The following is a 26146-nucleotide window of genomic DNA, read 5'->3' as shown; positions in this document are numbered from 1 at the left end:
CAATTTTCGTAAATGGCAATTTACCACGATGGTTTCCGAGGAACCGCATGAAGATCAACTTACTGCTAACCATATATTGTTAGCAATGAGACTCCTTAGTCTTGAAGTCATTTGTCCACATTACGAACAATCCCCTTCCGTAATTCTTTGACCTCACCCGCCCGAGAATATCACCATAAGTAATTTTTGATTAATCAAAAGAATTTGGTCAGTTAGTGAGAATGGAATAAAGAAGAAAGTCACACATTTTTTACGGTTTCTACGGGATTCAAATTCTGTTGTCGATAGTACTAATATCGATAAACTGACGAGTCTGTATAGTGCAGTGGAGAATGATAAGGTGAGTATGAGGTTAGATCATTTAGTCTATCGTTGCTAATTCACCAGGAATTTATCACGATGGTTTCCAGGGGGTACCGCGTGGAGGATACCCTGACATGGTACATTGCTAGCAATGAGATCATCAGTCTACATTACTGACAATTCCCTTTCCTCTCCGCCCCAGGGAGTTAGGTTGTGAGATTATGCCTCAAATCAGGATTAAAGTCATGATAAATTAGCCCTCTGGAATGAGAACGAATCAGTTCGAGAGAGAACACAGGCGTTGCATAATAAAGTTATGTCAGTGCTGTTCATGTATATAGGCATATTTTTTTTTATTAAGGGCTATTACTCGGTGCTAATGAAACCTCTACTGTAACCTACATAGATCTATTGTGCTCGCCCTATTTTAGAATTTGCTACATTGTCCAGTCAGGGACAAGAATTGAAGGATATTCTTAGGAGCGAACCTAACCTAACCCCATTGCAATGGGGTTATTAATCCATATTACTAACAATCTCCTTTCCCCGATATATCATAAATACGTACGGCTACCTTTTACCATCGCACCCCTTGCCATCGACAGAATTCATCCCCATACTTCAAAACCGAAGTGTGTCTAGTGTGCGTGTGTCAAGAGGAAGTGGTCTCGGAAAGTGCAGTTTCAGAGGAGCTTCCTCCCGCGTACACTTAGACTGTTGAAAGAACTTGCTGCCAAAGTTTTCTCACGAGACTGCAGCGTGGGGTTTTTTCAAGAAGGGTGTATTAAGGTTTCTTAAGAGTCAGAGTAATGGGCCGTATACTTGTTTTTCACCATCGTAGTAAAAAACAATAGTAGGTACTTTACTAATATTATAAATACGAATATAACTGTCTGTTTGTCTGTCCTGTTTTGAATGAAATTTAGTACACAGTCTAGACCCTGAGAAAGGGGCTATGTCCTTTCTCAGGCCTACTTTTTAATGCGAATAAAGGATTGTAAGGGATTAAAAGGGGAGATGAAGGGGTCTATGGAAGAATCGTCATTTTTAAAACTACAATCTTGAAACTTATTTTTTAGGCTGTTCATTGAATATAAATAAATATGACTAAGTTTGTAAAATTGTTACCCTTAAGGGGGTAAGAAATAGGGGATGAAAGTTTGTATAGAAAATCGTCATTTTTTAAACTGTTATGAGGAATCTTTTTTCTTTGCCTTTTTTGAGTTAGTTGTCACTATAACACGCGGACGAAGTCGCGGGCACAGCTAGTACGTAATATTACTTTGCCCCAATGCAACAATTGAGGGTTAAATCCCATTATTTTCAATTACAATCAATATTTATCTACCAATTACATTTTTATTATCATTTATAATATTTTCCGCGATTATTACGAATTAATCAAGACAGATATTTAATCATGATAAACATAATACGTGTGGTATAATTAGTGCCTATTTAATGCAGGGTTGCCAAGATTAAATTGTCTCGAAGATGTACGCGTATTTACAATTGATTAGGGCGAAATAGGTCGCCCTAACAACGGCCTATAGGGCCTACAGTATCTACAGGGCGGCCCAACACCGCCGAAGTCGCGGTATAATGGACGCGACCTCGCGACTCCGGCATTGCCAAAGTCGTAGGTACTTGATGCTCGTAGGTAGACGGTGTGGTTTTTTTAGTTGGTAAGAATCCCACAGTCACCCCTCTGACGGGAGGACGGTCTTTTGAAGATTTTTCCACACAATAAAAAAAGGGTTCCTAACATTAAAATAGCCCGCCTCCTACAAAAATAATTTTTTTATTTAATCGTTCGTACCACAACGTATTGACCTATTTCGTACATATCCTTACTTCCTTACTCGTTTCTAATATTATAAATGCGAAAGTAACTCTGTCTGTCTGTCTGACTCGCTTACATGTCAAAACTACTCAACCGATTTAAATGAAATTTGGTTGGTTAGTCTAGACCCTGAGAAAAGACATAGGCTAGTTTTGAATGCGAAAAAAGGGTTGTAAGGGGGTTGAAAGGGCAGATGCAAGGTTCTATGGAAGAATCGTCAATTTTAAAGCTTGAAATTTATTTTATAGCCTATTGATTATATATAAATAAAGAAAAAGGGTTATAAGGCGTTGAAAGAGAGATGAAACATTTTATGGAAGTGTCGTCATTATCAAAGCTAGATACTTGAAACTTGTTTTTTAGGCTGTTGATTGAATTATATGGAATTTTGTATCGTCATTTTTGAAACTAAACCGATGAAACTTTTTATTTGGCTTTTATTCTGTTAGGTCATTAAATATTTTTTCATTATTTACACGGACGAAGTCGCGGGTACAGCTAGTTTATACATATGTATATTTATTTAAGAAAATGTCTTTGTACAAAAGGCCAAAAATTTATTTATTTATACGAGGATATTCGCACGATTGGCAACCCTGATTTTAATGTGCAATTAAATACTGAAATAGTGCTGTAGTTTAAGAGCTTAGTGATCGCGAGTTCGATCCCTGGAAATCTAGATTGTGTTGTTTGGACAAATATGAAATGGAACCGCATGCGCTGGCGGGGCACCAGTGCATAATAAGGATCAAATCAGGTGCATTATCCCCATGATTATGATTGTTTGTATCTGTCTGAGTGTTTGCAATATGTAATATGTATGTATTTACAAAAAAAAATATTGCATCAAAGTATTTATATATACCTACAGTGAAAACTTCTATTAAAAACTCTGTTAAAAAAGATGGTAATACTCACCCACAGGCAACGGCGGATCCAGCTCTGACCTCTGAGCTGGTTCCAGGACTTAGGTGGACCACTAATTAAACATAATGATTTTACTTATATGTTTTGTCTCCATACAGATGTTATGTAGTTAACATACCTTCAATATTTTATTAATTATATTTAAACAGTGCTTCTCTGGATGTCCTCAAGAGAAGATGGCAATATATACGTGTATATGTACAAGTCATTATGTGTCAAGTTTTTCAAGTGTACAATAAAGAATAAATATTTTTAAGTACAGTACTTACTTACATTAATAAAATACCAACTTTTTACTTGTATCTATTGTTATCAAAATTAAATTATAAGTTCTAGACTTGAGCACGACTATGTGATCCCATCCTGGCGCCAATGCTGGATCCGCCCTTGCCCATAGGGGCCTTAGCCAAGTGTGGGAGAGGCGCTATGTGAAGATGTTATTACTGAGTAAGTCAGAAATTTTCTAGCAATGCGACAGGTATATAGATATTCGGTATTGTGGCTTTTTCTAAGAGATATGTTTTACTAGGATGAATATTCAGTGTTTACAAACTATTTTTAATTGTTTGGGTTTTATTATCTGCACTGCAGTTAATTTCCATAACTGATTAAAATCAATCAATTAATTCGATAATTTTTGATTGATGTAGGTACTTATGTGAAGACTAGCTTTTGCCCGCGGCTTCGCTTGCGTTAATGAATCCCATTAGGGATGGAATTTATCAAAATCCTTTCTTAGGGGATGCCTACGTTTAGTAGCTTTATGCATGCAAAGTCTTAGCCTGATCGGTTTAAAAATGAAAAAGTTTCATACAAACTTTCATCTCCTATTTTATGCCCTTAGGGGTAGAATTAATCAAAATCCTTTCTTAGCGGATGCCTACGTCATAACATCTACCTGCATACCAAATTTCAGCCCGATCCGTCCAGTGGTTTAGGCTGTGTGTTGATAGATCACTATGTCAGTCACCTTTGAGTTATATATATTTAGATAACATAATACATATTTCAAATTTATTTACATCGGATTTACGTATGTTTTCAACGAAATAGTAACTATTTCTATTATATATTTCAATATTCTAAATAATAATTGGATTGTATATAATAAAGTATATTATCTATTTAACAGTTCTAATAATGATTTAAATTTTTGTATCCTTGTTAGTTTTTTAATGGATTATAATAGAAAAGTGCACCCACCTGCGTAAGGATGATAAGATGAACATGAGGTCAGATGAGTTAACCCATCGTGACAAATTCACCAGTAATCTATCATGATGCATTCCAGGTAAACCGCGTGGAGGTCAATCTGACGTGGTACATTGCTAGCAATGGATAAACAGTCCAATACTTGAGGAAGCTTACAAGCTATTTAACAACACGTTAAATTCTTTAGAAGTAATAAGAATAAAAGCCACAGTCTATACAAAATCGAAGCAACAGTAAGGCAGAGTTATGTGAAGCGATGCTATTGTAGCCGTAATTTGTTTAATTAGCCAGCGGATGAGCAAAAACTGCGAAACCTATGTCATAAAGATGAATAAATCTTTATAAGGTTTCAAAAGTTTCATGATACAACACAAGTCAAGCCAAGCCATAACAAGCTACGCAAAGTCAAGCTACGTTAATGTAATTATAACAGATGCTGTAGCCCCACTGTCCCAAGCCAAGTAGGCAAATAGAATCAAAACATGATTATTTAATACTACTAATTTAATTTTAGCAATGTTTTCTTCTAAATTGAATTATGTACTTCGTTTTCTAATTATCTTCTTCTCTTCACTATATTTGTGTTATACAGCCATAAGAGGGATACCACATTATCAAATCTATAGTCTCAAAGTAACAGTATATTATGAAAATATTATTTATAATTTAAATATTGGAAACCAGAATTGGTACATGTCATGTATTTTATTATTATTTCAATAATATTTAAATAATTGAATGCAAGTTGTTGAAATAAATGGTGTAAAGTCTGAAGGAACTAATATTAAAATGGGTGTTCCTCAGGGCACTATTCTAGGTTCTTTCTTATTTTTATATATATGTTTACATAAATGACCTAACAACCTACCAATTAAATGGTAGAAAAGTTGGTTGACATAGTTCAGTTTGCAGATGATACTTCATTAATATTCAGAGGCAATCGACCTTTTAATTATACGGACGAACAGTGATCTCTCTTCTGTTTTAACCTAAATACCGTTTAACTAAAGTTAATAATTATTATTATGGTAATTACATTAGGTTTTACAACAAACTACAAGAGTCTGTTCTAAAACTGCCTGAAAAAAATTTAAATGTCTTATGAAAAAAACACTTTCTATGTAAAAATGCTTATTATATATATATAATATAGGTATATAACATATTATATATATAAAGAGCTTATAAATGATAATAATGTTTTTGTAGAAAAAACTTAAAATTTATAGCTCTGACAATATTATCTAATTGCACTAAGAATGAGTTCATAGCGATGCCTATTGTCTCGTCAAATTATAAGGGGAGTCAATCCCATACAGGCGATACGTTTGCTCGTACTCATGCCGGGCTCGTCCAAATATGGCGCAGCTACTGAGCAAATGTTCTACTGTTTGCACGCTATCTCCATCAAAGGGACAACTTACTACAATAATACCAAATCGGTTCAAATAGCTTTTATTATATCCATGCCCTGTGAGTATCTAGGTAAGATGAAATTAAAAATTTTTAAAAATCAGTCGTAGTGATTATAATCAGCATTATTATAAAAGCCACGACCAAGTCAAGAGTGAACGACTGAAGAGAGAAAACAGATCAGAGCAAACTTTGATATTAGTTATGTAACATATAACAACTCTGCACTAGCAAGAAAAGGCACTGCAAAGGACTAAAAACAATATGTCTGCGATTTCTCATGAATCATCTGAAAGTTGCAGTTGCGAACTAAGTTATACGGTTCGCAACCGTTGCAAATGAGTATTGTTAATAACATTGTCAATAAGGTACAGTTTTTACAAAACAGAAAGTCAGTATCTAATACTAGTCGTATTGTAAAAAGAGCTGTTTGGACGAACGAACATATACATATAAATATATTCGACATGTACATAAATACATACCCATTTATTGCACAAATAAAACAAAAGCTCAAACACCGAGTCTCAAAACAAAACTGCCAACTGGAAAAGTCTAGACGATTGACAAAGCAAAACAAACAGAATGACTATGTATATCATTAAATTGATAGGCCGCGGAAGGGGGTCCGTTATCAATAAACAAACAATTCTTATCACATTTTTTGTAAATCGAGAAAATATGACGTCCGAACTTTAGATAGTCTATTCTTTTTTTAATTAGATTGTTTGGGCTATTGTCAGATGTGTAGCACCTGTAGCACTGCGACCTACATAGCTCTATTGTGCTCGCCCTTTTCAGAGTCCGCTACCTAGACCCGTCAGGGACAAGAATTGAAGGATATTCTTAGGAGCGATCGTTTTTATCTCCTCGGGAAAGAGTGTAAACTTTCCAAAGGAGATATTTCGTTTATGCATGAGTGGGCTACAACCACATAGGATGTGAAGCGGCGTTTCCTCTTCAGTTTGGCAGAATCTGCAGATACTTGTCGTGCATAGGCCTAGTTTAGCCATATGCTTGTTTAATTTGCAGTGTCCTGTGAGGGCCCTAGTCTATGCATGATGCATATGTTGTTTTTACTCAATAGCAGTAGTCTATTGGAGTATTTGTTCGAGAAGCCCGATATTAGGTCTTTTGAATGTGTTAATCCTGGCATTTCTTGCCAGTGATTCAGTGCTTCTCGTTTGGTTATTATGTAGATAGTCTAAATTAAATGGAATCCAATAGAACGAACTGGTATGTGATCATTTTGTAATTAAACTATAGGGGACAAACGAGCTTGCGGCTCACTTGACAGTAAGTGATTTTTTATTCGATGATAATGGAAAGATGGAGCCACCTGGCGGGGCATTAGTGGAGGATGATAAGACGAGCATGATCTCAGATCAGTTAGTCCATTCAGTTAATAAATTCGTGGTGAATTTATCACGATATTTTCCAAGAGGAACCGCGTGGATGTCAACCTGACATGATACATTGCTAGCAATGGGGTTATTAGTCCACATTAGTAAGAATTCCCTTACAGTAAATGATTACCGCTGTCGATGAGCACCCGCAACACCAGGGGAATTGCAAGTTGCCGGCCTTTTAAGAAGGAATAAGCTCTCGTCTTGAAGATTTCAATATCGTACAGTTTCGGAAATACCATTGTGGAAGGTGGAATAACAATAGGTAGTTGTTTGACTAGTTTGTTCCAGTGACTTCGTTCGCTGAACCTGGACAATATGTTTATAGTTGCCGCCATGAAGAAGTACACTATATAAAAAAAATGATAGTCATGGCAAAAATATATATTACACTGAAAATATAATATAGTTAAAATATAGTCAAAAATTAAATAATGAAGCCGTAACATTTAAGCAATGATTTTTGCAAAAAAAATTATACAGAAATATTTGGTAAATAAATGAACTATATTGTACACCTATTCTGTTGATGATACGAGACTAGATTGTAACTTAATATCATATTTTATGTATTTGTCAATAAATAAATAAATATATTCCAAATTTCTTTATAATCAGTTAAGTAAAAAAAACTACAGCGCCGCGCCGGATTACCTCAACGCGGACTTTGTAGCAAATTATTTCAAGAATTGAATAGAAAATTCTTTATTCAAATAAACTTAAATTTGAGCAGTTTTGAACTCTCATATTTTTTTAATGTACTGCTCATTTGGTAAGAAAAACTAGCGAGAAACTTGCGCGTTGTTATATGACTTTACATTTTTTTAGGTTGAAACGTGTGAATACCAACTACCAAATAGCACTAATTGATTATAATCAGAATATTAAATACACAATCTAAGTAGGTTAAGTAACTAAATATGATTAAATCAGTCATAGTGATTAGAGCAGACCGGTCCCTACAAACAGCACTCGTTCACAAACATAACGGACGAGCCACCCATCTAAGTGGCTATGAATTTCGATTCTAGGCAGATTTGCTACAGTCCTTGTTATTGTCAGCAGTTAAAAAAATAAGCAGTTTTTAGTTTTTATATAATTCACGTACAGAATTTATTTACTTGAAAAAAAAACATGACCGTATCAGTATCCTGTACAGATTAGTTATATGTATCACTAGCTTTTGCCCGCAGCTTCGTTCGCTTTAACTTAATTTAACCCCTTAGGGGTGGAATTTATCAAAATCCTTTCTTAGGGGATGCCTACGTCATAGTAGCTTTATGCATGCAAACTTTGTTAATTTTAAGCCCGATCGGTTTAAAATTGACAAAGTTTCATACTTTTCATTCATTCATACTTTCAACCCCTATTTTATCCCCTTGGGGGTAGAATTAATCAAAATCCTTTCTTAGCGAATGCCTACGTCATAACATCTACCTGCATGCCAAATTTCAGCCCGATCCGTACAGTGGTTTGGACCGTGCGTTGATAGATCAGTATGTCAGTCAGTCAGTCGCCTTTGAGTTATATATATATTTTTGATTGATTGACACAGTTTATAAACAAACTTAGGGTGGCTATACATTTCTGCACTAAATATGTCCTCGCGCTAACTGAATTCGGCTCTGAATTCTACAGCAATTAGTCCACTCATTCTGATTATTTTCCAGGAGATGACGTTAATCCACTGTCTAATTCACAAAATGAGACAGGCTTAACCTGGTATCTGGTTGGAAAAAACACCTATTGGAGTGTACTATTACTATTTCATTAAAAATCAAATAATAGTAAATAATGTGTTTATTTCCCAAAAAGGCTCACAACTAAGAGGAAAGTAACAACAGTTAATGTTGTAGACTTTATAGTTTATTGCTGGCCACAAAAAAAACACTTTTTTAGTTTAAAAAGAATGTATATAAATTTGATTTGTTAATTTTGTGACATAAGAAAAATATAATATTTATTTATTTTACATAGTTATAAAGTAGATGCAATTGCTTTCTGCACATAAAGAACCGGCATACAAACATAATGAGATAATAGAAAATAGTACATACAAAATTATTCACCACAGTTAGACAAAAGTGACAAAAAAACAGATGTCAAAAAAATAAAGTTTAGAAAAATAATAATAATAATAATCTCAGAACAATTCACACAGAGCCATCTAGACCCAAGTTAAGCTAGCTTGTGTTATGGTACTAGATAACTTGGGGCGTGGGTCGGGCAACCTCCTAGTATGGGCCTGCCATTGGGAGGCTTCCCCATCCTCGTGGATACGTCCGCGGGGAACGGTGGCCGAGCAATGGTTTGGTTCTGGTACGCCCCGGGCGGGATAGTAGTCGTTCCTTCGGGATACGGCTACTATGTCGGCCAGTAGCCCGGCAGGTTGGGCGGGTTGCGGATTCCTATGCCTCGACAAAAGTCGAGGATCCCGGAGTCAGGAACCCGCCCAACTTCTTGTTTTAGTCTTCGTTTTGTTTGTTTCTTCTTTTGTTTTGGTTTGTTTTTTCTCCCCTTTTGTTTTTGTTTTAATTTATTTTGGTTTTAGTTTGTCTTAGGTTTTTCTCTGTCTTTGTCTGTCTTTTGTCTTTTCTGTCCTTTTTGGTTTCTTTCTTTCTTTTTCCGTTTCGCTGTAGGTAGGAGTCCGGGACCACACCCGTAAAAAGGAACTATATGGAAAATGGCTGAACGCAAAAATAAAGTACCCCAGGGAGGTACCGGTCGCTCTGCGGCCGGAGAATCCTCCCCCACCGCACCGGATTTGCCGGGGGTGGGCTGTCCCGCGTCTTCTGGGGGGGACACGCTCAGTCGTAGGAGGGAGTGGGAGGAAGAGGTGATGAGGTGCGTCGAGGCCGTACGAGGGATTGAGGAGCTGGAGATCCACGTGGCCGGCATGGACTCCGAGTGCACGGAGTCCGGATTGTCGGTTGCGTCGGAGGACCTCAACTCCCTGTCGGTAACGACGGAGGACTGCCTGAGGGTGAGCACGTCGCCCAAAAGGCTCAGGCGTAAGAGGCGTGTCGTCGAGAAGTCGCAAGACCTTGACTCCGACGACGACGTCGAGGTGGTGCAGGTGGAGAAGCGGGCTGCGACCCCGAAGATAGGTGGGAAGGGTAAGCGCAGGCCAGCCTCCCGCATGGAGACAGAGGGTTCGGCCTCGGCCGGATCCTCCAGGTCCGTCTCCGCGTCGAGGACTGCCGTCCACCGGTCATCCATGGACGAGTCGTTGCGCGCCGATGAACTGGCCGCTAAAATAGAGGACAGTGCCCTTCTGGTACTCGCCGCCATAAAAAAGTCCGGCAACCTGAAGGGCACTATTGTGAAGGACGTAAAGGACGCCGTCTCTGCCATCCGTTCGGCGTCCGATGTCCTCAAAGAGCGGTCGACTAGCGCGGAGGTAATGGCCCTCACGAGACAGGTCGCCATGCTGCGCGTTGAGCTGGACGAGGCCCAGCAGCTGTCCAATGCGGCGGTCCAGGAGGGCCTGAAGGAGAGGCGCGAGTTGGTCGCCCTCCGGGTGAAGGCCGGTTCCTTTGCCTCATTAGCCGAACAGCTGGAGCTAATGAAGGCGGAGAGGGAGGAATGGCAGCGGCAGGCGCGGGAGAGCGCTAGACAACTTGAGGACCTCAAGAAGTCGAGCGCTCTGGACCGCGCCGCCCTGCATAAGACCATGCGCCAGCTGGAAGAGGCGAAGACCGCCGCTGAGCTTCCGCCGGTGGTGGTCTCGGGGACGACGGCAGAAGCGCCGAAAGGCGCCACGCCCCGAACCCTGCCAGAGGACGTCGAAGACCGGATCATCCGGCGAGTAGGCGAATTGATGAACACCCGCTTCGCCGAGATGGAGGAGCGGATCTCGGCGAAGCGAACGCGGCCTCAAAAGGCCGCCAAGAGTACGCCTGCTGCCGGATCATCCGGTGTAGCGGCTGATAGGGTTCGGGAGCCCAGCGGAGTACGTGCCTCTCAACCGTCGACCTCCGGAGCGAATAAGGAGGGCTGGGCGACGGTTGTGAGGCGCGGGAAACGCAAAGGCGCTGGCGCAAGCCAGGCAGGTCCCACCAGCGCGCGACCAACGAAGGCGCCAAGCGGCGGCCACAGGGAGGAACCGCAGCGGAAGTCTTCCGCGCGGAAGGTGAAAGCGCGCCCCCTCGGTCATCGGCGGTCGTCCTGACCATGAGGCCGGGAGCCGAGGAGAGGGGCGTCACCTACGGGTCGGTGCTCACCGAGGCGAAGGCCAAGATATCCTTGGCCCAGCTCGGTATCACCGACCTAAGGTTCCGCGTGGGAAGAACCGGAGCCCGTATTTTAGAAATACCCGGCGCCAACACAGGCGAGGCGGCAGACGGGTTAGCCGCCAGGATCGAGGAGGTCCTGCCCGAGGACGTCGTCCGGGTCTCCAGGCCAGTTAAGTCGGCCGAACTGAGGATCGGAGACCTGGACGACTCGACACTGGTGGCTGACGTTGTCGTCGCTGTGATGCGCGAGGGGGGTTGCCTGGAGTCCGCGGTAAAAACCGGGGAAATCCGGCGCAACTCCCAGGGTACGGGCTCCGTGTGGGTGCGGTGCCCAGTGGCCGCCGCTAAGAAGTTGGCCGAGGCCGGCCGGCTTAGGATCGGGTGGGTGATGGCGCGGGTACAGGCTCTGGACCCGCGACCTCAGCGGTGTTATCGGTGCCTTCTTACAGGCCATGTGGGCGTCCGATGCACCGCCGGGGAAGACTGCAGCGGAATCTGTTTCCGCTGCAGCGAGCCCGGCCATAAGGCCGCACGGTGCGCCGCGCCATCACCGAACTGTCGGTACTGTGCCGCGGCGGGTCGGAAATCCGACCATAGAGTGGGCGCCACTAACTTGTGTCGCCTGCCGAAGGCCCGAGCCGCGGCACGGGCCACAGGTGGGGGGGAGTCGATGGACACTTGAGTAAAATCAGGTGTGCATCGACTCCAAAATTGACCCTAGGGTGGAGGATTGTTAGGGCAATCCGAAGCTCGCCGGGGAGGTTTTAGGGTCTGGCGGTGGCGTGCAGACACTATTCCCTGCACGCCTAGATGGAGGTCCCTTCGATGGGTACCATGCCGGGGTCTTGGGCGAATGCTTTGCGTTCCCATGGCCCGGGCGATATGATTCAAGGAGGAATAGTCGTCAGGTTTTTAGCAGGTAGGAGTCCGGCAGTATCCATTCCTCCCTAAGGGAATGGTTCTCCATGATGGATTTTCCTGACGTAAAAAAAAAAAAAAATGGTACTAGATAACTAATACATATATACATAGATTTTTTTTTGTAAATACATACATATTATACATAGAAAACACCCAGACGGATACAAACAATCATACTCATAAATACAAATGTTTGTGCCGTGCGAGGAATCGAACCCGCGACTATCGGTCGTAAAGCGGTGTGCTTGACCGCTAGACCACCGAGGTCGTCATGAAAAAGAATGGTAGACAAGCTGTCAGCAACACTTCATTTTATTGGTACTTAACGTATATATATAAACTGCCGATAAACGAATGCCTGCTGAGGTTTTCTCGAGAGACTATAGCATGGAGTTTTTCAAGAATATGTGTATTAAAAATTTCTTAAGTATCTGCAAAGTGCACGTAACACCTCTGGTAGCGTCCATAGGCTACCATCAGATGGGCCGTATGCTTGTTTGCCACCTACGTGGTATAATACATATATACAACGAGGACTTTTCCTTTATTTCACCTATAACGAGATGATAATAAAATAATACACCCGTCACAGCGCAGCATCATCAAATGTCAGTTTTAGTTATTACTAGCTGTTCCCGCGACTTCGTTCGCGTGGAGTCAACAATTTTTTAGAGAAAATTTTTTTATTTTAGAAAAATAGAAAGTTATTTTAATTTTCTAAAATAAAAGTAGCCTAATTTACTCCTTATTAACTACCTGCCAAAAAAACTCCCGTCAAAATGGATCCAGCCATTTCAGAGATTAGCCGGAACAAACAGATAGACAGACAGGCAGACATAAATTGTAAAAAATGTTATATTGGTGTATGGTACATACACCAATATAACATTTTTTACAATTGTATGTATTTTTTATGTTATTTTATGTATTTTTTACAAATATATGTATTTATATTCATATATGCATGTAGTAAAAAACGGTTATTTCAATATTACAAACAGACATTCCAATTTTATTTATATGTATAGATTATTAGATAGATTTTGAAATAGGATATCATGAAATTTATGACTTCTTCTACAGAATTCATAATGTAGGCAGTCTGAGTTGACAGCCTCTTGAGGCTCGTTCCTAAAACCAATTTAAATTCTAAAATTTAATTTGACTTGACTAGATTGTCACTCTTTGTCGAAAAATACGGGGTGTATTTTTTTTTAATTGGGAGATATGTGCTGTTATCAGGTGCTTGGATCTGTGGCACTGCGACCTACATAGATCTATTGTGCTCGCCCTTTTTCAGATTTTGCTACCTACACCCGTCAGACTAAAGAATTGAATGATATTCTTAGGAGCGATAGTTTTTATCTCCTCAGTATAGAGTGTAAACTTTCCAAAGGAGGTATTACGTTTATGCATGAGTGGGTTACAACCACATAGGATGTGTAGTGGCGTTTCCTCTTTAGCTGCAAATTATTGTGGTGCACAGGACTAGGTTTGCCATATGTTTATTCAATTGAACCCTCGTAAAGGGTAGTTACAAAATACTAATGTAAGTTATAAATATCATTGTTCTAAGTAGATACGTAATCAGCCTACAGCGATTAACGCTCTAGTTATCTGTGATTAAAAGTGACAGTTGTTACGCTTTCCAGGCATTAAAAGATTCTAGTATGATTGATGAACTGGCCCAGTTCCTGTTACTCTTCAAGTCATGGCCACAGCCGGCCTGGCTGATGGTGATATTGTTCTGCAAGCTGTTAACCGAATTTTGTAAACTCCTGCGTGGTATAATGCTAGCTACTGTGTATTGCGAGAATTATAAAAATAAATATAATATCGCGCAGTTTTATCCTAAGATTTTAATAATATCTATATTTTAACGGGCTCAAGTTTTACTACAAATAATCGAGCGTTCGATTCCTCGCAGATACAATTATTTGTATTCATGATTGTTTGTATCGGTCTGGGTGTTTACTATGTATGTATTTAAAAACAGTGTGTCTAAGTATTTAAATTTGTTCTCTTGTACCCAACTTGTAACATAAGCTCTGCTTTTTTTTTTAAATAAATAAATTTTATTTCATCTCCACAAATTACATAATTTTAGTTTTATTATATAAATGCTAACAAATAAAAATCACAAATATAATTTGTGGGAAATCTGGAGCCCAAACTAAGCAAATAGCCTGTAACTTAGACACCAGGTCTCCCCTTCATATAAATCAGTTATACATCTAGTTTTAAGTTTAAACGTGGAGTGCATTGAGCATGTGTGTGTGTGTGTATGTGTGTGTGTGTGTGTGTGTATGTGTGTGTGTGTGTGTGTGTGTGTGTGTGTATGTGTGCATATGTGCGTATGTGTGTATGTGTGTGAGTGAGTGATCTATGTAAAATTTATATATAAACTTATAATAATCTGCTTAGCTTGGGATTTGATGGCGCTATATGAATTGTCCAAGGTTTTCATTATTGGGGGTGCTAAATCGCTGAAGTCGATTCGTACATATATGTATATACCACATATGTAATATTCTCTTATCTGTGGAACATATGGTACACATATATCTTTACCTATCATTAAATAATATAAAACAAAGTCACTGTCGCTGTCTGTCCGTCCCTATATATGCTTAAATCTTTACAACTACGCAACAGATTTTGAAGCGGTTTTTTTTAAATAGATAGAGTGATTCAAAAGGAAGGGTTTTATGTATTATACATGTACATCCGGGCGAAGCCGGGGCGAGTAGCTAGTATAGTATAAAACAAACTCTTCGCCGCTATCTGTTTCTTTAGATCTTTTAAATTATGGAAAGGATTTTAATGCAGTTTTCAGCAATTGATAGAGTGGTTGAAAAGGAATATTTATATGTATATTATAGTACAGATAGGCTAAGAAATTCTATAATATATTCATTTCACCCGTACGAAGCACATTGTTGTTACGAATAGATTGCTATCCGGACACATTCTATTAAATAAATTTGTTTATTTAATAAAAATAGTTACATCTCCTAATTGTTAAGCTCGCGGGAAAGAAAATCTGCTTCATAGTTTGATAAGTGCAATATGAACACATTCCATGTTCATATTGCATTTAGAAGAGATTATATAAGTATATAACAACAATATCAGGACAATTCACACATCGCCATGTAGTCCCAAGTTAAGCTAGCGAAGGCTTGTGTTATGGGTACTAGATAACTGATACAAATACATAGATTTTTTTTCGTAAATACATGCATATTATACATAGAAAACACCCAGACCGATACAAACAATCATACTCATGAATACAAATGTTTGTGCCGTGCGAGGAATCGAACCCGCGACTATCGGAAGTAAGTATATCTGTGTATTTGTATCAGTTATCTAGTACTCATAATACAAGCTTTAGCTAGCTTAACTTGGGTCTAAATGGCGCTGTATGAAAACACCATTCTCCTGAGATTATTATTATTGCTTCAGTTGAAAGGAGGCACTGGACCATCAATTGTAAGCGTAGTGATAACTTGGTTCACCATGGCGCTATGGTGCAAAGGAATATGGACTGATATGCATTGGGAACCAACGTGGGCCAACTTTAATTACCCTCGCCAAAATATAGTGAATTGCTTTGTGGTTTAGCGGTTAATTATCCGACTTGAACCCTACTTGTCAGGAGTTCAATAAACAAAACAAAAATAAAAACTTTGTGTGAATTTGCAAGTAGCATTTCTATCTAACTCTCCGGCGATGTAAACGCCAATAATAGATTCAATTACGTTGTGCCATGTTGTTTTAAAAATATATGAATTAATGAAACTCGTTACTGTTCCTTTCACAGAAAATACAATCTCACAAATATACTGAGCGAATAGGGGTTTTTTTAAGGCCGCAACTGGCCATTACAACTTCGATAGGATCGAACTTCGGCTCAGACAATGGTAATTACAATCCCCGTTTAAATTGGTCGGGGTTCGATTCGAACTGACGGTGGATGAATATCAAGTGTTGTGTTGGTGAACATCAGTAGTTGGCAATGCCTCTGATTACCCTATCTCTGATCACTAGCGTGGCGATATATATTTATATACATTTTACCCTGTAGAATATAATAACCCTATGTATACATTCATTAGTTTTTAATTTACGTTTTGTATGGATGATAATGGTATGGTGCACCCGCCTGCGCTAACGGTTTACGCTGGCAGGGCACCAGTGGAGGATGATAAGATGAGCATGAGGTCAGCTCAATTAGCTCATCGTGACAAATTCATCAAGAATTTATCACGATGGTTTCCAGGAGGATCCGCGTGGAGGTCAAACTAACTGGTACATTGCTAGCAATAAGAACATCAGTCCACATTACTAACAATCCCCTTTTCCCTCCTTAATTAGGGTTTAACATCTGTATATATATAACTCAAAGGTGACTGACATAGTGATCTATCAACGCACAGCCCAAACCACTGGACGGATCGGGCTGAAATTTGGCATGCAGGCAGATGTTATGACGTAGGCATCGGCTAAGAAAGGATTTTTATTAATTCTACCCCCATGGGGATAAAATAGGGGATGACAGTTTCTATGAAACTTTGTCAATTTTAAACCGATCGGGCTGAGACATTGCATGCATAAAGCTACTATGACGTAGGCTTCCCCTAAGAAATGATTAATTCTACCCCCAAGGGGATAAAAGTTTGTATGAAACTTTGTCAATTTTAAAGCGATCGGGCTGAGACTTTGCATTCATAAAGCTACTATGTCGTAGGCATCCCCTAAGAAAGGATTTTGATTAAATTCCACCCCTAAAGGGATAAATTAACGCGAGCGAAGCCGCGGGCAAAAGCTGGTTCTTACATTTATACATGTTCCAATTTAACTAGTAGGTAGGTTACTGCAAATCAAATGTATATAGGTATATTTAATTAGCTAGATTAAAATTGATGAAAACATGCGTGTAATCTAATCGTATTTTTTTTAATTATAGATACGTTACTGCTTAATAGAATTAATAAAAAAACAAATTTATCTATTAAATAACAATAACCCAAATTAATGTGTAAACATGATTATATTTTTGATTACAATGTTTTTCATAGGTATTCAGGTATATATCTGGGTTCACGGCCTTAGCCGTAGGGGGGCATTAGTGGGCAATGTTCTAGCTTAAAGAACATTTAGGTACAGCTGTGACGTATCCAAGGCATCTAAGGCTGGCTACACACGCTCCGATTTTTTTAAAGGATAATAGTGGAACTGATAGGATTGTTGATACGCCATTGACCCTCATTATATACTGGTACCGTGCCAGCGTATACATTGATGGGCGTGTTGGTTCATTTCATGTTTATGTATGAAGTCAAATAAGTTGACTTAACCATGACTGAATCATGGCAAATTCCAAAAATTCACCAGGGTGATTTCTAGGACTGAAATGGGGAGCCATCTACCCCTCAATTTAAATAATTTCAGTTTCTTGAGAAACCTCTACGCTATACACTTTAGAGAAAACATAGTAAGAATAAGAAGAATATTAATTCCACGACAATTCTATTTTTTTTATATTATAAATGGTAAACATTGTGGGTCATGTTATTATTGCTCTGGTCATATCTACATCTGCCACATTAGTAAACATGTAAAAAAATCTACCAATACTAATTTTAAATGAAATTTATGTTCTGTGATTGCTTCGATAATAATAGTCTATAGCGCCGCGTCATCAACATTAAATATTTATTTATATAATACAAAATCAAAAAAAAAAAAAAAATTATAGAGATTTTTTCCCTATTTTGCTATCCGATTCTATGGGTCATCAATCAAAATCAAAGGTACTATCCAACACAATTCGTAGTAGTTCCTGAGATGAGTGCGTTCAAACAATTTAAACATTAAAAATTATATAAATATGCTTGATAAATATAAAAATTCTACATAATCTAGTATACAGGTGAATTCTATCTATAATATATGTATAGCTATAGAAAATGCCGTACAGCGTTAATCCATACTACTTTTACCTTGGTATTTTGTGAAATTATATAAAAAAAAAATAAAAAAAATATCAGTAAATAACATAGACGTGTTGTGGTATATGGTGCAAATAAAAAAAACAACAATAATTTAACACATTTTATTTAAATAACAACAGTACGTACCTCTACTCCGCTATATGTACAATATGAGCACATGCTAATACAATATTTGCGACAAAAAATAATATACTATCACAACAATATCCAAATAATACAACTACAAAACTGGGCGGTTACTGTATCAACACTTACGGTGTCTACACACTTCCGATAAAAATCGGACGGTAAGAAAAGTAATTAGAAAGACAGTTTCATACCGTCCGATATAAAACACACCTTTAAATTTTTCTACAGAAAATTATTAAATTAAATATTATTAGATTTTTATATCATTTATTGTATATCATTTAATTTTTCTTTCTCTAAAAATTAACAAAAGGTCATTTTTTTATATTATTGGAGATGATATCTGATTATTCGTTAAATTTATTGAGATCACTAACAATATCGCTTTTTACACTGAGTTATTTTTTACAATTGTAAAACATTATTCGAGAATTTGATTAATTTACAAAAACAATTGTAAATATATATATATATATACCAATCTAAAACCATACAAGCTAAAAATGTCGCATAATCGTGCATTATTTGTTGTCCCAAATTTAACTAGTTACAAAATATCTTACAATATTAATAGTAGATACTTAATTTACAAATTTAAAGTCGGCGCCAAAGTTGAATGTTACAGAAATTATTTACCTTCACGACTAAGTCCAGATGGGATAGTCAGAAGCATTATCAATTGTCAAAGCTACATAAACATAACTTAATTCAATTTTCTGTGGTTCATCTTTACATAGTATATCTTTTAAATTACGCAACGGATTTGAATGCATTTGTCAGCAACAGATAATGATTCAAAAGGAAGGTCTATATGTATATACATGCGTGTTATAGTATAGAACAAGTCGAGAAGTTCAAAGATTTGTAATGCATCCGCGTGAAGCTTGGACGGATCGCTAGTGTACATATAATAAATGGCATACAGCGCCATCTAGTTTCAAACTATAGAGTTTGTACTATATGATAATAGGTGGACCGTCAAATATAAAGTATAAACTTTCCTTTGGTTTTCTATTCAATACTACTCTACACTGCCTCAGGTACACTACCGTAAAACTCGCGCGCTTTTCTCAAACATTTAGATTTATATCTCGCCACAGATACATTATGACATTGAGATTCGTGTAGTATCAACTTTAGCGCCAAAAATTGCAAAAAAAACTATTTATATATATAAATATACTTAAAATATAATTTGCACTTTACTGTATAATGCATACGAAATGCAACATTGTAATATAAAATAAGCGAATATATAGTGCGGTTACACAATTCTATAAATAACACACAATCTTGTGAACCTTGTCGATCGTACATTCGTATACAAAATATACAAAATTATATATTATACATATATAAATATAAAATTAGCCCACGATAAAATATTATTATACAGTTATATAACCTTCATACCTACATTTATATTATATTAAGCATTATATAATATAATGATTAATATATTTATATATATTACATTGAATGGCATTGAAACTTTATCGTAATACACGATAATGTATAAGAAAAATTCACAATAAGAACCTCCAAAAAATGTATCAAAATTTAGTCCCAAATGGAAGGACGTAATGTGAGTTCAACCACGACTTACATAAGGCACTTATTAGCTTGACGTATACTAGATAATTCAGAAAATTGGTGTTATTAATTAAATATATATAATTCTACTATTAAAAGACACAAATTACGAATATACAATAGTTTCAGATCAATATTGTACGTTCATATTTATGTAATAATGTAATATTCATATTCATTACATAACGTACATTGTACATTGTATTTGCTTCTAAATTACTTTAGCCTTCAATACAATAAAGTTTATATTATTTATTTATTATTTTGCATACAAAATTGTATACATGGCAGACTTAATGCCTGATGGCATTCTCTACCAGTCAACCATCGCTTTTATCAGAAATAATACAGTTAGAAGGTTATTACATTGTCAAAAATGTTAAATACAAGACATTTCTAAGTTATACAGTTTACAGTTTTGATTCAATAAATTTGATAATGTAATAAATTTCTTAAACACATTGGAATTCGTATTAGAATGATCCATACTTATCTAAGTTAGATGAAAATAACTTATTGTACTTGGAAAGGCCAAGAATTCTGTAGGCATGATATTTAATTCTGTATTGCATTTACAGAAAACAATATATTATGCTATATTACTGAGGGCTTTGCAATTAAGACAATATTTGAGAGGGACGCATTAGAAATTTAATAAAATTTTTGAGAGATTCCAAATAACCCTCCCAATGAGATATCTTTGACGTAATTTCTTTGATTTCACATACATCTATAAAAAATCAATGAATTTTTATCTTAGTTTAGTTGGGTTAAAATATTTATATTTGTAGTAATATACGTATGTATATAAACTGTAAATCATTATACAAAAATGCAATAGCATGTGGTAGTGGTCACTACATTCTCCCTAATAGAATTTTAAAATTAATCTACATTTTTGTAATCATGTACAAGCTCATTTGAAAAGAATAAGAGCCTCTTATCTTGTCAGTTCTTCTTAGCTCTAAAGCACTCCTAACGGACGGTAGATTTGACATACCATAGTCTGTAATAGATCTAGATGAATAAAGATATTTTTGTTTTTATAGCAGATTTAAGTATATAATCTTTTCGTTAAGTATATAAATATTTATCGATTTTATATATCGGTTTTACACATTCATTCCTTTAATAAATCACAGCTCACAAAAATAAAACTCGCCCAGTTGACCTTAAAACAAATTCCATGTAGGAACGACGCTCATTTGTTTTGTGAGATAATGTGCCAATCGTACATAGTCACTAATCTTTATATATAAAAATTACGTGTCACGTTGTTTGTCCGCTATGGACTCCTAAACTACTGAACCGATTGCAAATTTGATTTGCACACTGTGTGCAATTTGATTCAACTTGAAAGATAGGATATCTTACATCTCAATTTATAGTCGCAATATTATTTTATTCAAGAACCTTAGCCACAACAACGCGTGGTCGGGTCTGCTAGTTATAAATCAATTAAAACAATATGTACCAACATAGATATGAAATACAAATATTGAATTACAATATAATGTAGTACTCAATAAAAAATTAATAAAACGTACCACGTTTAATTAATTTTTTAGAACCCGTTAATTTTTTTAATTGTACATGAAACAGTTATCTAATAATGTCACATGTCTTAATGTGTCATGTCTTGACTGTTTCAATTCAATATTACAAATATTGGACTGAAATGAATATTAAGATAAATGGAGTGATAAAATATTGAACAGAAATCAATATTGAAGTAAATGGAGTAATAAAATATTGGACTGAAATCAATATTAAGTGTACTTCAAAGATCTGCTTTAGATTTACAAATAAGTTCTTAGCTGCTTTATGAAGTTAAGGAATTTTGTTTATTTAACACCTACATATTAATTTGTCTATCTACGATTGACACATACACTCGTAACTTAATAATAATTCGTATATTACTAAATATTAATCCGCACCCGCTTCCCCGCTCACTTATTTACAATATATATTACATATTGCAATATATAAACATATATATCATTTAGCAATATGTGTCCATTTCTGTCGGTATGTCGACTATATATATAAAATAATGCAGTAATGTCACACTTTGTCACAGCAATGAACAAGTGGGCAATCACGTTGTTAAATAATTATACAAGACGTGTAATTAATATTGTAATTAAAAATATATATAAAAGCCAATGCAATGCATAATATAATTCTTAATTTCATTTCTTTGGTCATATTAATATTTTAAAACTTATATTTGGACATTGTCATTATAATTACCCCATGTCTTTAAGAAAATAATATATATATATATATATCAATATATTGTTTTGTTGCAATAATATTCTTAAAAGAAACCCGACTCTAAAAAACTAAAGCAAAAACGAGACCAATCAGAAAGTATACTCTTTCAAATCTATTTATAAATGACAAAGTTATGATGTAAGAAACTCTAAAAATATACAGCCATATTGAGACACTCCTCCTCCTTTTTTGGAGTCGGTTAAAAAGTAATATAATATTGATCTCAGGATGCGAGATAGGGTACTAGTAGTCGGCCCCACACCAGTACTCAGCCTTTTTCGGTTTAAAACCAATAGAAATAGCGCTATAACAGAAAATAACTAATCAAATTAGTTTAAATTGCTTCTATGACTTCTCATTGGTAGAATTAAAACCAAACATAATAGCTACGTAAACCGCGAAGTACATTAAATATGAATCTATTTCGACGTCATCGGCTGACGAGGCGACATGCGGCGTGCGCGCCATTTTTTTATTAGTGAGGAGCGTTCACAGAAATGGTAATTTATTTCATTTTTTTGTTAGTTTTAGGCCACATTGTATTAAAATTTACATTAATTAATAGTTTTGGCATTGTAATCAATGAAAAGTATCATGTTTTTCTTAAGAATTATTAAATAATGAAGAGCCGACTACTGGGTTCCATTTTTATATACATTATCTAGTTAAGGTTGACTACTGGTTTTAACGTGTGTCAAAAACTCAATAGTCGGCGTAAAATAGTTAAGTTTGTTACCTGGCTGAGTACTGAGAAAGTAGACCCAGTATTCAATCCATATTTAAATTGTTTTTTATACAAAAAAAAGAAAAAAAAAGCAGATCTAGATTCTACCAAAAGTAAAGTGAAGGAGACTACAAAGAAGAAAAATTATGAATATGATAAGGAATTGATGCACAAAGACAGGCTGTGATTTAGTGGAAATCAAAAGAAAATAAAATTAAAATTTTCAGTAATATATATCTCCTAAAACTCCTGACACAGAAACCTGTAAGAAAGATAAGCTCCTAAAAAAATTGTTAATCGGCGACTTTTACAAAGAAGAAGAAGAAGAACTTATAATCTTTTTAAATACTGATGTTACTAAAGAAGTTTCCGACTGATTTAAATATAAGTTAGATAGGTATTTGATTGTTGTGATTGTTAGGGCACAGTTAAGTCCTTTTAGGTTCTATGACCGGACTAATTGTTTATTAATGTTCTTAATCTTTAAGCTTAAAACTATTGATCTTAAGAGAGGCTGACCACTGGTGGCAATATGGCTGAGTACTAGTTTTTGGCGGCTGAGCACTGGTGAAAAGTGCCTTATTTTGTTAAAAAGTATTTTTCACTTTATTAAAGGATAAATTTGTAATTTTTGTTAATTTTGTAACAAAGTTTAATAAATGAGTAAGTTAAATTATACAAAAGACTTTCAATTTACTCTTTCTAATATTTTCTTATATAAGTTTGAACCCAGACTTACCACTAAAAGGCTGACTACTGGTGCCAGTACCCTACTATCAAAAGATATTGCCCACAAAAAATGAAAACTTTCCTTTCTAATAGATGGAAAACTTAAAAGCACTAAACCGCTGTTAAAATACTTGTTTGAAGGGTGCAAAACTGCATAGAAATTACTTAGCATTACGTAAGTTTTTAATAAGTACAAAGTTCGAATCTAAATATAATAAAAGCGCTATAGAGCTTTTAAGTTGCTTGTTTGAAGTGTGCAAAATTGCGTAGAAATAATTTAGCAGTACGAGAATCTAAATATAATATAATGGAGGACCGAGATACCGACAGAAATGTTATCGCGAAATGCATCAAGGCAGATTAATACAAAAATAAATATTTATTATATTGGCACCGCTGAACACTAGCCATCCGAATCAGTCACAATACCATGGAACGGCTCTTTGTATACGCTAAAATAGGACGCTATTAGTATTCTAGTAAGGTCAAGTATTGCTTACTCTTTCAACTGTTAGCTGGCCAAATGACATTAACGCTCCATCTGTGAGATCAATTACAGGACTTTTCACAGATGGGGCTATAGTGTCCTAGTCCAATAATTGGCTCCATCACAGATGGGGCTATAGTATCCGACACCAATAATTGGCTCCCTCACAAATAGGGCTATAGTATCCGAGACCAATAATTGGCATCCTCACAAATGGGGCTATAGTGTCCGAGACCTATAATCGGCTCCCACACAGATGGGGCTATAGTATCCGAGACCAATAATTGGCTCCCTCACAAATGAGGCTATAGTGTCAGAGTCCAATAATTGACTCCCTCACAGATGGAGCTATATTGTCCGAGTCCAATAATTGACTCCCTTACAGATTAAGCTATATTGTCCGAGTCCAATAATTGGCTCCTTCGCAGATGGGGCTATATTGTCCGAGTCCAATAATTGGCTCCTTCGCAGACAAGACGTTAACTAGTTAAATAAAAGTTAGTTGCATAGAAAACCCACAGAAGAGCAATAAAATTTATATCATATATAAACACTTTGTACTTTGTCATAATAACAACTAATCCATAGCAATAGAAACATGTTTAGCGTTCTCAATAATATCACTATGACAAAGTACTAAAAATATACCAATAAATAGTTTTTCAAAGACAAATATATCACTTTAAGTTTCTTTATACATTGACATAAGTGCATTGTCTAATTCTCTATCTGTATGTCTGTATTTTAGCCGTTTATGGCATAAAATCAAATGTCACTAACCAGTGTGGGGATCGCCCTAAACTGTATTTACATATATGAGACCACCATTCCTTTGCTCAATACTAGAATACTAGTAACGTTTCTATTAATCTATTATTATAAATGTCCCATTGCTAGCAAAAACCGATCGTATTCTACATTAAATAGTGGCTATATTTATATATCAGAAGCAAATTACTCATATACAAGGAAGAAAGCAGAATTGTCGTAACTAAAAACCCATCTTTACATCAGAGCCTAAAAACAGTGGGCTAATTATCTAACATCGTTCGCAACGATTTTCGTATGTAACGTAGTGAAAATGACGTCATCTGTCAATAATGCGATTATATTGACGCCATTTGACGCTGTCACCTAGCATAAAATATGTCTATCGAATGTCGATTTAGTAACCTCGTTGCAATGTCACAGAATCGCGATTTTGCCAACTTTACAGCCGTTTAAAAATTTCATTACTCATTTATTTAGTTAACTTCAATACACAAAAATAATGTGTACATATGGCGGACTTAACACCGTGCGGCGTTATCTACCAGGCAACCATGAGTGGTGCAGAGAAATATTTTTGACATGTCACAAAAATATATATAAATTTCTATAAAAGTAATAAATATATGTATAAATATTGAATGATCTGACATTCAAATTATAATATAGAATATATTTATCGAGATAGAAAGTTGAAAATGGGTTAAATACATAACAATTCTCAAATTTCTATCTTGATAAATACCTATATGAGTTAAAAATTATTGACATAAAAGATTTTTTTTATAATGTTGGGATTTTCAAGTTGTGATAATTCCACTTTCTTATGTTAATATATACGTATGTATAAACTAAAATCAATAAACTAACAGTTTTTACAAATAATAATTAAATAAAGACTCCAAGAAGATATTTTTGGAAAATAAATATGACAATATTAAGTTTTCAACCTTTTTCAGTACTAAGAAGAGGCATAAACTAATAAATTAATTAATGCATTATGCATATATTTTGTTATTTAAGTATGCATTATTTACAATAAAAAAGAAAATAGCACCAAATTTGAGACATAATTTACCGAATTGTGTTTAAAAATGTACTTACTGCAAAACATATAAATATATTAACAAAACAATTATTAATAAAACTGAAACTA

This window comes from Achroia grisella, unplaced genomic scaffold (assembly GCF_030625045.1).
Source record: "Achroia grisella isolate CSIRO2021 unplaced genomic scaffold, CSIRO_AGI_Agris_v1 utg598, whole genome shotgun sequence".
Classification (NCBI taxonomy): domain Eukaryota; kingdom Metazoa; phylum Arthropoda; class Insecta; order Lepidoptera; family Pyralidae; genus Achroia; species Achroia grisella.
Note: the sequence above shows the minus strand (reverse complement) of the source record.